The 17,710-nt window shown below is 38.2% G+C and overlaps 1 protein-coding gene and 1 long non-coding RNA gene across 3 annotated transcripts in view; one reads left to right on the top strand and one right to left on the bottom strand.

The window, feature by feature from the left end:
• LOC139109529 (uncharacterized) overlaps positions 1-1,534 on the bottom strand; it is a 40,995-nt gene extending 39,461 nt beyond the window's left edge. Inside the window, exon 1 of the long non-coding RNA XR_011546845.1 lies at positions 160-1,534. This is a non-coding gene — a long non-coding RNA (uncharacterized lncRNA). The remainder of the gene's footprint in view (positions 1-159) is intronic.
• A 9,713-nt stretch (positions 1,535-11,247) lies between these two features.
• LOC139109713 (uncharacterized) overlaps positions 11,248-17,710 on the top strand; it is a 106,959-nt gene continuing 100,496 nt past the window's right edge. The window contains exons 1-3 of one of the 2 annotated variants that reach the window (XM_070668997.1): positions 11,248-12,259; positions 12,640-12,775; positions 12,891-13,005. The gene's annotated coding sequence lies outside the window, so the exon portion shown is untranslated. The remainder of the gene's footprint in view (positions 12,260-12,639; positions 12,776-12,890; positions 13,006-17,710) is intronic. The other variant, XM_070668998.1, reaches the window with a different exon arrangement.

The following is a 17,710-nucleotide window of genomic DNA, read 5'->3' on the forward strand; positions in this document are numbered from 1 at the left end:
AAATAATATTTATTGTACAAAAAAGTAATGTCTACGCGACTCTAATTAATTTTTTATTATAAATTTTTTTATTATTTTTAAATATTTTTTGTAATAAGAAAACATTTTCAATAAAAAACAAAAACTGGTGATTTAATATAAATAAAAATTAATATTTACCGTAGGGTTGCTCCGCCGATGCATGCTACCTTTCCAAGGCCTCCTCCTCCTCTCAGCACGTTTGGGATGTCGATTGTACTTCCTTCCACACGTCACTCGCGAAATATCTCGACCGGGTAAAGTTACAATCGCGATAATTAGCACTTAAAGTAAAGTCGCGCGTTAATGTACGACCCTCCCATTTCAAAAAAGAAAAAAAAACGCACAAAGTTATATGCCCAATTATTTAACGGTACTCGCAAAAAAAACGGTTGACAAATTAATTGCAGTTCGATTTTTTTTATATCGGCGACAAAAGTAAGTCTTCTTCTTTGAATTTATCTGAAAAAAAAAAAAAACTATTAAGCACCATTAAAATTACATTTCAATAACACAGGTGTTATAAATACAAATTTTCTATCTGCATACATGTATATAGTTTTAATGTAACTCTAATGTAATTTAAATTTTGCTTTGATATATTTTCAGCAAAAATTACATAATATTAGAACATAATATTAGAACTGTGATGTACAATGTACCTATAATGCTACATAACTTTTTTCGTGTTAAAACTTTTAAATTATTTATCAAAAAAATGTGTTGGATAATGAATTAATTATTTTTTGTTTGACAAAAAGAGAGAGAAAGACAAAGGGAGAGAGAGTAAAAGAGAGAAAGAGAGAGAGAGACAGCGCGCAGGATAAAGAGAATGCAGGATCATCCTTCTCCAGACACCCGTTTCGCGATAAGTCTTAAGTACCAACAATAACAGCACGCAAGGCTGACGTTTGCCAGATACGTCACAGTTGCAGCAAGGGATTTCACGTAACAGCCAAAGGGATATTATTGTTATTGCTGCGGTACGGACGCACAAAATCCCGGATTTCGCGGTAGGGACGTAGGGGATTGCGAAGACCAAAGTCGGTTTAGTCCCCACCGATAATTAAGCACCAACGATAACAAACTCCCCAACCAAAGTTTCGAACCACAGAACTCGCAATATACCTTAGAAAAATATGCAAACTTCCCGAGTATCTTTAGGGCGATGAGTGGTATTTCATTATCTATATAACAATTTACATAAGTTTCTATTGAAATATTTCTAATATCAAAAAAAAAATTTTAATTATAAAATAAATTAAATTTTTATATTAGATATACCTAAATATCTTTAAATAATTAAACATCTTTAAACTTTAATTTTTAAGAACGCTAAATGCACACGACGTTCGCATTTCCGGCAAAGCTCAATAATTTATGAGCGCCTAAAACTCAATCTTCTCGCGAATCGTTCTATAAATCTTGCGACAGTGAAATCTCGAGTTAGCCAAAATTAGTTTCGGAACGTGCCTGTCTAGGTCACACAAGTCTGCCACTCAACTTCCCTACACCCAAATCATCACTTTCCATAAGTTACTTCCATAATTCATATTTCTAATCTCCAACCATTTTTTAAATCAATTAGTTATTTTACTAAAATTCTGTAAATTCATAGCGCGCGTAAAGATACTTATATTAAAATATTAAACTCTAATAAACATCGTTAATTTATCATTAATATTCGTTAAATGATTCAATGAAATAGAAAGAAGAATTTTTATAAATAAAAAACCATACAAAGAATAAGTTTAGTTAACGAGCTTATATCAGGTGGACTCTAAACAGGAATGAATTAATCTCGCATGGCGGCAAGTGATTAAAATCTAAGCTATCAGTCTTGACGGCTACTGCGTGCATGCGTGTGTAAAAGAGGTATCGGTGCCCATTCTAGTATCTCGACAATAGAGGGTGGTTATCAGCGTACCGCCGCGAGGAAGAACGGCCGAATGACAGAGCGCGGAGCTAAGCGAGTCACGCACACGCAATCTCCATACATCACCGTCGAAGCGTGTAAACTTTTTAACTCCCCCGCGTATCCCGTGCTCGCAAAAGAGCCTATTCTTTCTCTCCCGCAGATTCGCCTTCCTTTTCCACTTGTCGTCCCGCGTACCAGTCGCGGACCAGGAATTATTAATGCTCAATTGAAACGAGGAAAGAAGACCGCGATTGCGCTAAACGCATCCACATTCTCGTCGCTCTTTCTCTTCTCTCGTCTTTCAATATCCTTCCAGCTTTGCTTCCATCTCGGCTGCCATCGAGTCCATCTACAATTCCGTCCGTTATTCTCGCTCCCTTTCCGGGACGCGCCTTCATCTTCTTTCAACCCGTTCTTCGCGAAGCTTCACCCGTTCTTGGATTATGCCGAGACTTAGGAGATAAAAGGGTGGGCTTAGCGATTATCCCGGCGGAAGCCCAAGGAACCCTTCGCATTGAGTAATTATTTGAAATTTCCGTTCGATATCCCTCGGGGCACAAGGAACTTTATTTGACCGCGATTAGCCCCCCACTTTACAACGATGCGTTTGTCTGTGTCTCACGGAGAATGAATGATGCGGAGCAAAAAAAATATTCGCGTGAATTTTGCCTTTTAAAAGAACAACTCTCCATCGTTTATCAAAAAGTAACTGTTGAGGGTATGTCACTAGTTAATCATAAGATCGTATAATAAAACCCGTAAAATATATCAGTATTAATAAAATTGCGACGTGTACTAATCGTTAAAAATGAAAGATAACGCATAGACGTTCTACAATATATTCGTCAGACTGACACGCACTCGCTGATATAATAAACTGACTGGCTATTTTTTTCTACCGAAAATGGTTGCGTTGTAGTTACTGCGGTAATACGATGTTTACGTTATGCACGTCCATTTGCAAATTTTGCGAATATTTATTGAAAACCGCTTGCTACGCAAACAAGCAGTATTTTGTATTGTTTTCTGTCGTCAAATAATATTTGCCATTTTTAGAAATTACTTTACTTGTTCACTTCGTGAGTATATGTTATTAGACTTGCAACTATTAAGCGAACCTTTGTAAGAAATAAATGTCTAAGTTAATTACGGGTCGGTTGATCAACTAAATCAACATAATACCAATTATGTAGCAAATAAACTGGTTATAACCCAGAATTTATACATGAAAAAGTCGCTACAAGAAACGATATTAGCAAGATTAATCATCCTGCATTATGTCGACTCCAGATGAATACATTTCATCATCTTATCATCGTGAAAAAAAGGTAGTGAAAGCATTTGAGCGAATAACGATGACAAATAGAAATATCGTGCCAGTCAGGTTTGTAAATTATGCTTTAAAAAAAAAAAAATAAAAAAATAAAGAACAGAAAAGAAAAGAAAAAAAATTATGTCACTCGTCGCGTTGCAACGCTATACACGTTCGCGTAACTTGTACTAATTTTATCATTCTTCAGAAATCTAAATTGCAAAAGTTGTTGTATTTGTCCACGGAGTTATCTGAGGTACGTGTAGACGTTTTTGTTTTTGCAAAAAATACGTACAAGCGATTTTCATCGCTAAAGCAAGCAGTACGCGCATAAAACGTCGCTGTATAGTCATTCCTACGAGAGCCAACAACTTGTCGCAGTTCTACGAAAACATATTCTTTCTGAGCAAGAAAAAATATTGCCGCGGAAGAGTAACTAGGGAAAAAACTACGAGGGTGGTGGTCACTGGGTCGGCAACACTCGTTAAGAAAGAAAGGGGAGTACGCCCACTGCGGCTGCACCAAATCTTGATAAATTGTGCACAACGTGGAGAGTTAAAGCGAATGGTCGAATAATCAATAAGTAACAAATGGCATATATGAAATTAAATCGGAAAATCTAGATTGTCTGATAAATTTACGATTAATAGACAAAAATTACGATAGCATTTAATTACAAAAGTATTCAACAATAAATTTCTTGGTTTTAAAAAGTAAAACACAAGTCAATATTTTTTTTATTATTTTTTTTGCCAAGATAAATTCCGAACAGCAATAATTTAATATCGATACCAAATACCGATTCAGTTATAATAGATTAAAACCGAATGTTTATTTAAGAAAAAAAAAATTAGATTTAAATTTTTCAAAGAATTTAAATAAATTACTCGTACATTAAAGGAGATTTTGCTTGTTGTTTACGAGCTATAACTTAGCGACCGCGAGATAGAATCACAGGAACAAAATTGTTTTCAGGTTCATGAACTGCCCAGCTGTCGGGAATTTAAAGACACCTCGATGCGGTACGGTGCGGTTCCGCCGCATCGGCCGTCCTAAGCCGGTATTGTTGTATACCGGGATTATAGCGTAATGTGTGAACCGACACCTTGACTACCTCGATCTCCTTTAACCTCCGCGTCGATCCGCGGAGAGACAATCCCCGTCGTTCCTACAACCGCGACTCTCGAACCTTTCTCGAGCGCGACGAGAGAAACCCTTTTCCCGATCCAAGAGTATTCGCTCGTGGTAACTCATTTCCTCTTGTTAGCTGGGTCGCTTAAGCTCAGTTTCCGCCGGAAAGTGTTATCGATCTATGCCCGCAAGCCCTCCAAACTCTGACCGCGGCGCGCCGTCGCTGCTTGTATACATATTATCCGAGTACATATACTTGCTAATTAGCGCCAAGTGATCATTTTAAGCTCCGTGAATGATTAATAAATTCGAGAAGCGGTGAAAAATGCGAGGAACAAAGCATAGATAAAAAAAATATCAACTTGACGCTGTTAATAATTTCGAAAACGGTAGCAAAATTCTTATACGCGCCAACCATCATATTTCACGCGACAACAAAAGCGTGTTTCGCAGGTGGTGCGCGATATCATGTAAGCGGCATTTTAAAAAACAGTGTCGCGATCGATTATATGAATTGCATAGAGCTCCGGAAGTATCCGCCGTTTAGAGATCCGGAAGACCCCTGTCAAAATATTAAACCTTCTTTTGGATCGAGTTTCAAATAGCTTCACCGTCATAACGAATGAGATCCTCTCTGCGGATAGATCGCAAGAAAGCAGGCAGAAAGGGACGTAGCGAGAGGGTTAAACCGACCGGTATCACTTTACAACGGCGCGGCCCTTCCCGTGAGATACCGTATCGCCATTTATTTTTGTTCCATCTTTGAAATCATACACCCTTTATTATGCTGCCGCGCGGAACTACCGGCGTGAGATGCGCTACGTATAAATATCTCATAAGAAAATTGTCTTGAAAGTGTAAAGTATTTAAATTATTCGATAATAAAAGATTTTATATTAAGATAATCTCAAATATTTTTTATTAAAAAATTATATTTTTTTTTTTGTTATCATAAATTTATTCTCACTATACGTGTATTGCTCTTTTTTGTGTAAAGCATATTTAATATAAAAATCAATGAGAATTTTTAAAATTAATACTATCTATGTTAGAGAACATTTACATAGAAATTCGATATCAAAGAAATAATGCGATATAGTTGATATTAATACGTAGATTGTGTAGTTACCTAAATATGATCTGTAAACGCTATTCATGAAAGCTAAGTGATAGTTTCGCATTGTTGCAAAATAATTCAAATTTATATATACGTGTTATAAACTTTGGTATTAATAATTATCGTTACTAATAAACCGCAGCGAAATCATAGCTTATGCAATACATTGGAAATAACATATTAAACTATTCATCAAACATGCTGACTAATCGTTAATGGTAATCATCATTAATTACTACTGTACTGATTAAAAATAGATATCACGTGTAACATAAAAAAGAATGTAATAATAAAAACGATTGTAAATCATAAAAATAATGTATCGCTAAATTAAATGTTAAAAAAAAAAAAGGAATAATCGATTGAATGAATATTCTCCTCTTTTGTTCCTTTGTGCGAAGCTAGTTTTTTAACCTGCGTATTCGTGTGCGTATTACGTGTACTATAATTACGCGCACACATTCGCATGCAAGGTATCCCTGTAACGCGACACCGCAAAATAAGACTTCTACGCTCTTTGTCAAACTTGTCCCAATATTTTGATTTCATTTATCTTCTGTTGCGCGGCTAAACGCTTCCGGCAGAATAATGGAATTTCCTTTCTTCCGCGCGCTAGTAATTCAAGAGGAGACCGCTATTTTCGTATACTTGGGAACCACTTACAATGGGAAACTAAAAAGACAAATAGAACCTAACTGAGAAAGGAGCGATTACTTAAACTCGATACCGACGTAATAAGAAAAATTTGTCCCGCGCTTGAAAAGATCGATTTCGAACGCATTGTTGATCAGATTTTATTGGAATGTCGAAAATTTCAATATAACCAAAATTTGATTGCCGCGCAATCAATTTCAACGCACCCCACATGTTACACAATCATATATTTATAAGTAATAAATACTCGCGTTATTTATCCAAAAGTAATTAATTTTCACATAGATACACGAGCTCTTGAAATATCGTAAAAATCTACGCCAACAAATTTTTGTCGTTATTGCTCGGTGCTCATGTATGCATGCTATTTTTATTTATTCCTGCTCCTTTTATATTTTTACAGAATGTGAGATGCACCATTGACGCAAACTTATCGCCTCGGTGAACACACATAACAGCCGGTTATGTGTTTTTGTACTACAAAACTATTACTTCGATCATTTTTAGACGTTACTTCATTAAAAAAAAAATTTTTTTTTTAATTTTAAAGTTTAAAATATTTCGAGATAATTGCTGCAGAATGTGATCATAATACCAAGGAAATTGAGAATAATAACGAGTAAATATAATTAATAAATAATGTTCGCGCAGGTGGCCGTTTGTTTCCGTTCTCAAATCTTAGCCGTTCTAGATTAAGCACGTGAAATTGCTCTTGGAAATGCCGTACGCGAGTGCGTGTAAACGTTTCATATAGTACATGATACGAGCAAGCAATTCTAACGACACTGCCGAGACGTAATGTTATTTAATTGAAATGTCATTGAGTTGAGTACAATCTTGACTTATATACACTTCTCGCTTCACCAACTCTCTTCGTTTACGAGAATATGCTTGCGCTTTCATGTTAATACACTCTGGCTGATAGCACTTGAATATAATATAGCATTGTTGAAAGTTGCCCGATATGAGGTAACACGAACTTTCGGTAACATTTGAGTGGTGGTGTTAAGTTCTGCGACTGCGAGGTCGCGTTCGCGCTACGCTAGAATTGAATGGATCTGCGTGTTATAGAAACCGAGCAATTAACCGTTTTCATTCGACTGGCGCCCATTGCGCTTGCTATAGCTCGAACAAAACAAGGTGACCACACTCGTAGGTTCGCCTGGGTTCATCTAGACCACATCGTTGTCCTCCTGCTAACACAGCCCGAATCGCTACAGGGGACACTCTAATTCGTTGCAATCAGGAGAACCTTCGCTACTGTTTGCCCACCTTGTTGTATCTCTATTAGTTCCGCGTCAGAAAGCATGCTCACGTGATTTGTATCCACGATCTGCAGCTATGTCTAATCTAGAGACACATGATAAATCCCGCATTCGAAGAAGGTACCCACCCGTTGTCTTTACGCGAAACGTTTCCGCGCATCGTGAAACTTTTCTAACGCATTGATTACTAACAATAAGTACAATACCCTGCTTTTTCTTTTAAATATATATTACGTGCTCTAATGTATATTTTTCAATTGCTACGAAAGCACAAAAGTTACTTTCATAAAATACGAAAAGTTTCTTAACTATAATACGATCGAGGAAAATTTGTGCAATTCGTGTGTGCCTCAGAATTCCCTTTTTAACTCTCAGTGCAAAATGCAGTATTGTTTTACAGACTCCTCCAATAACGAACTTCTACCAACACTATTCCCTCGCACATCGAAGCTTAATGAGTCGTTATTACTTCTAATACTTGGTAACAGTAGACGATATCAAAGAAGCCAAATCGCGGCTCTCACGCCAAAAGCTGGCATCAAGAAAAGCGCGATCAACGAGAACTTTGATCGTTACGCAAGCTCGTGGAACAAAAGAAAGGAACAGCTCTGTGAAATTGTTCAGCCTAAACGAGCGCCGCTCGAAAGGCGTGATTGCGCTTGTCAGAACTTGTCGAACGTCATGATCTCTTAAATCGTCTTGCTTTAATATCATCATTGACTTCTTTTAAAAGTCGACCTAAAGCACCGATTAGCTATATTTTTCTTCTACTTTTGGAAAACTTTAATATTACCTGAGATATCGATTTTAATAAAATACTAAATATAAATTTTTAATTAATCGATATTTAAAATAAATAAATACCTAAGTATCTGATAACATAGTAACATAAATTATACTTTTATATCATCCCTTCAACTCTGCGTTCATAACTTTGCAAACTAATGCAGAATTTACGTGTCTATTATTATGATTTATTGAAGTCTTTAGATTTTCCGTGTTCTACAATAAGCATAAAGGAAATTATCGGGTCGCGCATGAAACAGTAAGTAAGTATTTTACTCGAGCGCAGATGAGCGTGCTCAGGGAGGAAAGTCCTCGAGAGCACTACGCTGCGGGACTGTATTCGGCGAAATTGGAATTTAAATTTATTGCTGCGTGCTTACGTTTACTGCCGCAGTTCGCCACCGAGCAGTATTTGTTTTACGACAATAATTTCGCAAGATTTGGCTAAGATTATGGTTCGCGATAATAACAATGTACATCACCGGAGAAAAACAAGGCGGTAAGTAGCACCGGGAGAAGTTACATAATTACTATTGAATGAATAGCGCGGGGAAATGAGAGGATTTCGCGAAAATTACACCATAGAGTGCTATTTCGCTTTGTTATCAATCGAAATCTTTCAACGTGCTCTTACACGTGAGATATAATTAAAAAAAAAATATGCCAAGCGCATAAAACCAGTTTAATTTTAGCACAAAAATATTTGTATAAAAATATTTTAACCCTAAAAGAATGAATATATAATACAAATATTGTTTTACGACGCGGCAGTAAAAACTTTATGACAGCTTTGAAATAAAAAAAAATCTGTACATTCTAATATAAAGATAATTTTCCACGATATCCAAAAATCGTAATAATAAATCTTTCGCGGGATACTTTATGCAAATTATTAACAATTGTCGGATGAGAAATAAAATTAGGAATTAAGAACAGTATTAAATTGATCCAAAGGGATTTCGCGTATTTTGTCAGTAATGGAAGTGGGTATTTTTCCTAAGACAAGATGTACGCCAAGACGTCACAGAAAGGGATAAAAGGAGAGCGACTCCGCGAAGAAGCAGTGAACTCGAGATCTGTGCAGTCGAGCGTTGGCCCGGAAAATCGACAGTTTCTTCTATTTGCCAACTCGCGCTTTTAAGATCAAAGAATGAGGCTTTAATTAGTAAAAGAACAGCCGACCTCGTTGCGCGAACGTTTCTCCGTTCTCACGTTTATATATACGGGGTGTCACGAGTTAATCACGTTCTTCTCCCGTTTTCAAATTAAAATAATACCACGACTGGAACGAAATATAAATTTAAAAAATTTCAAGTAAAAATTATTGTACTTCAATTCCCATTTACGTTCCCAGTTACGGGCAGCCTCTCTCATTTCGAGAACAATAGCCTTGTTCGATATTTTGCTTAAGGGCCGAAAACTTTTCGTTACTTTACGAAACACGAGTTCAGCATATTCTCCCGAGTATACCGCGGTAGTATAATACTGCAGAATTAATGGTGGTAACCATAATTACCTTACAGAGTAAAACATAATACTACGATTGTATGTACTTGAAACTATTTCGAACAGCCGAAACGCGTGCATATAATTTAAACTCTTATCAAATAACGTCTGTTATAAGAACGTTACATTGCGTTTAAAGACACCCAGTGTACATATATAAAATAGAGCAGCGCTTTCGCTCGAGAGATTCTTAGGTCTTGAGAGAAAGGGCGCCCGTATAATATCGTTCTTATAACTCGTCTTTTTCGTACTGTAAAACCTTAGCCAGCCTCATGCGAGCATTACGATCTGGCGCATTGTACTCGCGGCGGATTAACAATCGGTAGTTAATTTTCTACCGAGTTCTGCATATAGGTGACACTCCACCTCGAGCGTAATCAAGATACAAAAGATATACCCGAGAGAAAAAAAAAACTCGCCAATTTTTGCGTAGATTTTTAACTCGGTTGAATTTAGCGCGACTATCAAGTTTTCTCATAAAAATCAACACTCGCTAATTCTCTAAAACTATATTATTAAAAAATGACGACTATTTTTAGCATGGAATTTTTTATTCTATCGAATTTACCATTACTCTTAGATCTTATGGGAATCACGTACAAAAGCAACGTTCGTTGATTTCAAGATATAAAAATTGCATCCATAAAAAGAAAAAGAAACTGTTAATTTTCGCGGTGAACTTTTATCCTGCCGGGTTTATCATAATTTTCACAGCTTGCCGTTAAAATCATATAGAAACGCGACAATGCAAGCAAGAATTTTTTAAATATACCAAGGTATTAAAATTATTTCTAGCTTTTATTTCATTGAATTTATGACTATCAGATTCTTTCTGCGGAAATCGCGCAGTGAGGCAACGTCAGTTGATTTGTATTTTAACTCCTTCAATTAATAATTGATCGCCGTGCGTTCTTATAATAACACATAAAATAATGTTAAAAAATGACAGTTTAATTTTCCAAAGTAATAAGCAAAATAACTCGCCAGCTTCCCCTGGTCGTTCTCGTCACCGGCTGCTCCGTCCGAGCCAATTTCCGTTTGGTAATCACCGCTCTCAAGATGCACGTACTGATATGACACTCCCGAAAGACGTACGAAACGAGCGCATCTGCTTATTAATTATTCATCGAGTCGCTCTTTTAACGCGACGACGCCTCGCGACTCGACGACGATCGCCGCACACGTAATCGTATTTCAATCGCCCAGCATCCGGTCCTTCGGTGGGCCGGCCCACCGTCGATCGTAATTTCACCCGAGGAACGTACTTCTCGGCACGTATACTCTAATTAACGCGATGCTCAAGATCGATTCGACGATCTTGTGTTAGACGGGACGGACAGAGACATAGATTAACATGCTTCTCTCTCGCATTATGTGACGTTACGATCTTCGCGAGTGTTCGAAATACGCAGCATATCTAACGCAAAATGTACGCGTGCGTGCGAGGAAGAGAGAACGACGAAGGACAGAGGACGAGAAGCTAAGAACTTTTCTACTTACTCGTATCTGCGTGGCGGGATTCGGAGCGTCGTCGAGAAATGCGGAGCCAAGGGCCTTTGATACTGCAGAATCCGTCACCGGCACAGGAAAAGTCACGAACCTCCGAGATCCACAAATCTTGTACGCAGACGAGTCCCAGAGAACACTCGGCACTTCCTCGCACTTTTCGGATTTATGTCGATTGATACAGGATATTCAATCCGTCCCGGTGATCTCGCGGCGCACTAAACTCGAAGTGAAATTATTCTACTTAACCGTCGCGACTCCGTCCACCTCCGATTACGTACGAACCGTGCCGAGCCGTCCGAGATGCCGGAGTCAGTCCTCGCCGTGTTCATGCAGCTTCGTCATCGCTCGAGCGCCTCTGTGATCTAGACTTTTCGTTTCGGAGTAAGTCATAATGCGTACGCGATCGCGGGAACTGACTTATATCCTTGAGAGATGAGTTTCGTCACGCCAGTGTATGTGTGTGTGTGTGGCGGAGACGATGTGCGTATCGGGATTGAGTAAAGAGGCTTGAAAATAAATTCGCGAACGCGACATGATTACCGGCTGCTTCCAATGCGGAGCTCGCGATGCCGCGTTATTGTCTCGCGGTGGGTGAGTGTCGTTGTAGGTTATCTACGCCGCGCAGCTTCCGAGGATGTCTATTCCGCGCTTGTCTCGAGCTACTTTTTACCGTCGTAAGTCCGAGATGCCCATAGATACGTTCGCGTAAATTCCGATAATGACCTCAAGATGTCCGTACTGTTCGCATTCCGATATGCAAAGAACACACCTGCTCTGTGCGTAAGACGGTCCCGGTCCGATTCCGACCGTTCCCGATTACGTACGAACCGTGCCGAGCCGCCCGAGATGCCGGAGTCAGTCCCCGCCGTGTTCGTGCAGCTTCGTTACCGCTTGAAACGGACAGCTCGTAGTGCATAGTATATGATCGAGAAGACTGATGTACCCGTACCTTTGAGAACTGAGTTACGTCGCATCGTTCGCGACACAATCACTTGCTGCTTTTCCATCCGGGGCTCGCGGTGACGATTTCTCGTTGTCTCATGGTGAGTATACTGAGTGTCGTTGAAGGTCGTCCTTGTCGCGTAGCTTCCGAGGATGTCCATTCTGAGCTTGTATCGAGTCTTGTTTTACCGTCTCGAGAACATTCTGCCTATGCACACACCCTCGCGTGAGTTTGGTGTTGTTACCTTGAGCTCTCGACCTCGCGGAAGGTCGTCGAAAATCATAGAACATTCATCGCGCAGTTATATCACGAATGTCTTGCTAGATGTATTGAGTCTATTCAGGCGAGTTTCTCAATCGTCCTAGTAGATTTTTGACATTGTATAAACGGTGTTCGTATATTATTCGCACGTTGAAAATATATATCGGCAGTAAATCCAAGTTCTGCAATCAGTTTATAACATTGTGTAAACGTTTTCAGAAAATAAATTTAAAGCATGTTGGAAAGCTTGTACAGAAGAGCTTCTGTTGAATTGAAACATGATCTTGGATGAGCAGTTGTCAGCAGGATCAAACCTAAGCAGAAGAAGCAAGAACAATTATAAGAAGGTTGATAAGTATGTTAATAATTTGAATAAAATTCCTATATGTAATATACTTTGATTATTACAAATAAAGATCTACGTTGTGTAAATGTGAATAAAAATGGTAACTGTATGTGAATGCTTTCAGACAATAAACTTGAAGTGTGTTGAGAAGCTTGAGTTAAATCAGATCATGTTCCATGTGATCAAGTCATCGACGCAGATCAAATCTGAGCAGAAGGAATGATAACCACCATAAGCAAGTAAGTAACCTTTTTAAGAATGCTACATATAATATATTTTTATTATTGAAAATAAAACTGCATTTTGCATATATCTTATATATCATTTATCTCTCATAAATATGGTTAAAGATATGTTTTTTAACATTATTTGAAATTACTAGTTTTTCTCATTTTTAATTGTGCTTTTTTTTTAATAAGAGATCCACACATGTTCTTTTGTATAATTTAAACATAAAACAATGTAAAACATTTATTCTTTTACACATTAAGATGAGTCAACATTTTGAAAAAGAAAAAAATTGTTTCTGTATAGACTAGTCAAATATAGATTCTATTTTTGTAAGACTTGACATAATAGTGGGTCAAAACGAGTCGCATGGATAAGAGATTCTTCTCATTGTACCGAACGGAAGGTGTAGGGTGGGGAAGAAGGGTAGGACGGAGAATGACAAGGCAGAACTCCAATATTCGGAATTTATAACCTCTCGTAACTCAGTCGGTCTCTGCACCTAATACCAAACGTCTTTGCCGTGGCCACTGCTAGCCAAGTTCCTTCAGCCCTTCAAAATAATTTTCATGCCACTTTATTATCGTCGTTTCTTTTCGTTTTTGTGCATACGACGAATATGCAGATAATAAATGGTCGAGTTTCTTATCACACATCCCAGCAACAACTAATATGTTAATAACGTTTAATAACTTTTAAATTATATTTTGTTTCCAGTCTATGATAAGGTATATAATATTTATACATAATCTTTGCCGTTGATATATCTTTTTAACTTTCTTTTACATTTATAATATAATATTAATTTTACCGTAACACTATATTAGGTATAAACTTTACATCAAAATATTTTACATATCTTTCAACGGAATAGTCACTTTCTATAGATCAGCTTTGTTCCGTGGAATATCGCCGACAAAACACGTCGGCAAAGGTACCGCGTATCGATTCCGAATTTGTGTATAAGCGGCGCATCGATCCCTTTACTTTCCCAGCCCGCGAGGTATTATACACCAATAAATTCGCGTAATCGCATATCTCAGGGCAATCGCGTAGTCGGAGGGGCGCTCTTGGAGAAAAATATAACTCCGTCGAGGATTCCCTGGGGCTCTATACATTCGCCTTCTTTTGCGCTTCCGCCTTCGAGGCCGCGGCTTCCGTACTTTCCCGTGTTCGCACCCCCACACCTCTGCCATATTTTAATGGTTAGTCGTAAAGTACAGGAAAATTAAAAATTCATATTGACGAAAATTTAAGAGTCGTCCGCGCATTTACGCTCTTTGCACCGTTACGTGCGTATTTACAACGTAAACTGAAAAATATAGATGGAATTGTAGGCGATAAATATACTATTAAATAAATAAGAATTGTAATTAACTGATATTAACGAGATTCAGCCTTAAGAGTTATTGTAGTTAACGTTGCATAAATTAATTTCTTTAAAAAGATTAACATTAATAATTTTTTTTTTAATTTTTTTCTCGACGATTTAACAGTAAAGAAACAAGAGAACTTTTCACCACGTGATTAACGGAAATATATCTCTTTTCCCCTTTTTTCTTTACAATATACGTTTCATCCGTTTTTTCCACGCCACGGCCAGCATCGTGCAAACCGGAAATATTATACCGGAAGGTTGATCCGGCGCGAGAAGAAATGTACGCCAAGTCTCAGCGTGGCCATGGAGATGTTTCTCGCGCGGCTTTTATGCTTTTCATGTTTCTGTCTCAGCCATCCCGCGCCATCCGCCTCGCTTTTCCTTCCGTGCCTTTAAACCTTCAGTTTCGGTACATTCTGTGCCGGATGACGTTCTTCACGCAGCGCATGCCATTTTGTTAAGGGAATTAAAGCGGCAAACACTTGCGGTGAAATGAATCTGCAAACGTAAGCGAAAGTAATTCAGGAACAATTGTAGAAAACCGCTTTAGTAATTTTTGAGAAAAAGTAGTGAAAAGTAATTAGAACCTTGCGGAAAATCCTTTACCAAGGCACGCTCGTTAAAAAATGACGATTTGCGAACTGTTAACTTAATAGGATTATGACTTGTGGAAAGTCTACTTTTTTAACTTATTAAATTTTTGCACACGTATGATTGTTATTTACGAGATTTGTAAATTTTTTTAAAGTTCTAATTAAGTTCTAATTATCACTTTACATGTACCTATCAACTAGCTGTCGGATACACTTTCGGCTTTGATTGAAATTAGTTCATTTGAGAGGTATATACGTGCTTTGTTCGCGTAAAGCTGATAAAAAAAGTAACATCATAGAACGAGACTGTTATCATTGACTCTTAAAGATCTAGAAGAGATAGACATCTAAACGTTTCTGTCCGCGTACTGGTTTGGTCTGACCTTACGCAACGCTCGCTCGACTGTCGAATTCGCTGGGCAAACCAGTTCTTGCTGTCCGCTGCCCGCGCGTCCTCCACCTTGCGAACTTGGAGCGTGAAATCTGCCGGCCGATGTAAACACACGCACGTACTCACACTACCGCGGCGGGTTCTAGGAACCGGTTAGCCTGGTGAATTCGGCAGTCGAGCACGTATTAGAAGATTGTCTGGACAATTTTGCTAAATAATCACGAAATAAATCGGGTAGCTTGCGACGTATGATCGGTTTCTCTTAAATAACAATTTTATATTTAAATTAAAAACTTTACGTTTGAGATTTTCTTAAAGTGCGTGTACACGTAGAGAACGAACAGCGAACATTAACGTTCGCAAACAAATCATTTGCTACAAAAATAACACATCACCGACGAACGTTTATGATCCTTGTATTCGTTCGATTTTTGTTCGCTAAGTGTATGCACATCTTTATAGAAATTGTATTCACCGAAGACACTGATAGATATTCTTTTATGATTTTATATTAGAAATTTCCGTACATCAACTAGCGTCATATTTTTTTTTTTTTTTTTAATGCAAAGTACTTTGATACATTTTTCATAAGTGAAAGAATCAGTTCCAGATATGATTTATGTTTCATATCATAAAATAGCGGAATCAATATATTAGAAATAGGATATTCCTTCTTTTCGTCGAATTTTTAAAAACTAGTTCAGCAAACTCGATCGGATGCATGACTCATATACTGGTATGCGTCTGCACTTTTCCATTATCTTTGAATCAGTATTCCTTTCGTCGCGTACCATTGTATTAAAATGTAGATCACTGTGCTTTCCGTTCTCTGAACCAAAATTTCCTTCGGAAAAGAATCGTCCTTTTCATTTCTGTGTGTTATTAGTAGAAGTTAGATGTACGAAGGAAATAAAATTGCAACTCTGCCGTAAGTGATACGTTAATTACGCGAGAAATTAAGAACAATTATTGTATACAAATAGAAGAGTTATTTGTTGTAGCGTTTTAATTGTTTTATCGCTAAAAGTAAAAAAAAAAAGAATTTTTTTTTTATTTTATCTAACGTAAGATTAACGAGTTTAAATGATTAAAATCTTATAGTTATTGTAATCACGTAATTATCTTTCAAGAAATAACAATATAGCGAAGCAACGTGTTACCGAGTGTAGTGCCATAATTTATAGCGCAAAGAACGGAGATTAATGCGTCTGCATTCTAATGTATATTAATACAATCTCCAATACAATGAATATACATTTTCGTGCGATGTTGGAATTCAACGGAACGCTGAAAAATCACAAGCGGGAAGTTTGCCAGTTTCTTACACACCAGCGGAAAAATAACGGACGAATGAGAATTCCAAAAACGACATAATAATAGAATCTTATTTGTAGACAAGTTTTGCGACCCATATTCCCTTGAAAACTGCTCCATTTGAACTTTATCGCTTTGTTTTTATTTCATATTTTATTTGATTTTTAATAGTAACGCGTTTAATTAAATTGGCGCTTTTACGCGAGAACTAACTTCGAATAGAAAAATTGAAACAAGCGCGAGAACGGTTATGCAACTGCGTTCAATATTTCCAATCCAGACAACGGATTTATACTTGTCTCCGAGTAGCTAAGGTAATTCATAAAGTAATTCGTAAAATTACTATGGATGACACTCGCGGTTTTTTCGCGAAGAGGGAGGGGCGGGAGATTAATGCCTCGAGTTCGAAATCCCGTGGAACTTTTACGTTACATCGCGTACGTCGCGAGGAGGAAAACACTGGTAGCACGGCTCTTAAATCAGGAGCGACGGCGCGATCCGAAATCCTCGTTATCCTCGGTCACCGAGCCCCGCGACAAGAAACGTCTCGCGTTCTATATCGATTCCACGATAGGATTCTTGGGTTCGGATTTAGCGGCGGTGAAGATGCACTGTTCGACCGCCATAATACGGCGACAAGAAGCGCGTATAGGAAGCCGGAGAGCCAGAGGTTTACAGGGTGCATATTACCGATGCAGAGGATGTCGTCGGAACGCGCGCGCGTCCCGAGCTCATTTCCATAACGGGTTAGGTACATATTACCGTACGTATGTACGTATCTATATGCGCGCTCGAGTTACGAATAGATACATCACTCGGCGGATGCATCTTGCGAGAGTTACCTACCATTCGGCGCGGCTTGGCCTCGCCTGACTCGACGGAAGCCTCTCGAAATCTAATGATACGTTACGCATTAATCTCGGGAATCGCCGGTTATTGTGGTGGCTCGGGCGAAATATGACGACGCCGAGCTATGTAAAGACGATATCGCAAGTCCCCGAGGGCTGACCGAAAGCCGTAACCCACGGGAAATCTTTGAT

The sequence above is a fragment of the Cardiocondyla obscurior genome, linkage group LG18 (genome assembly GCF_019399895.1).
Source record: "Cardiocondyla obscurior isolate alpha-2009 linkage group LG18, Cobs3.1, whole genome shotgun sequence".
Classification (NCBI taxonomy): Eukaryota; Metazoa; Arthropoda; class Insecta; order Hymenoptera; family Formicidae; genus Cardiocondyla; species Cardiocondyla obscurior.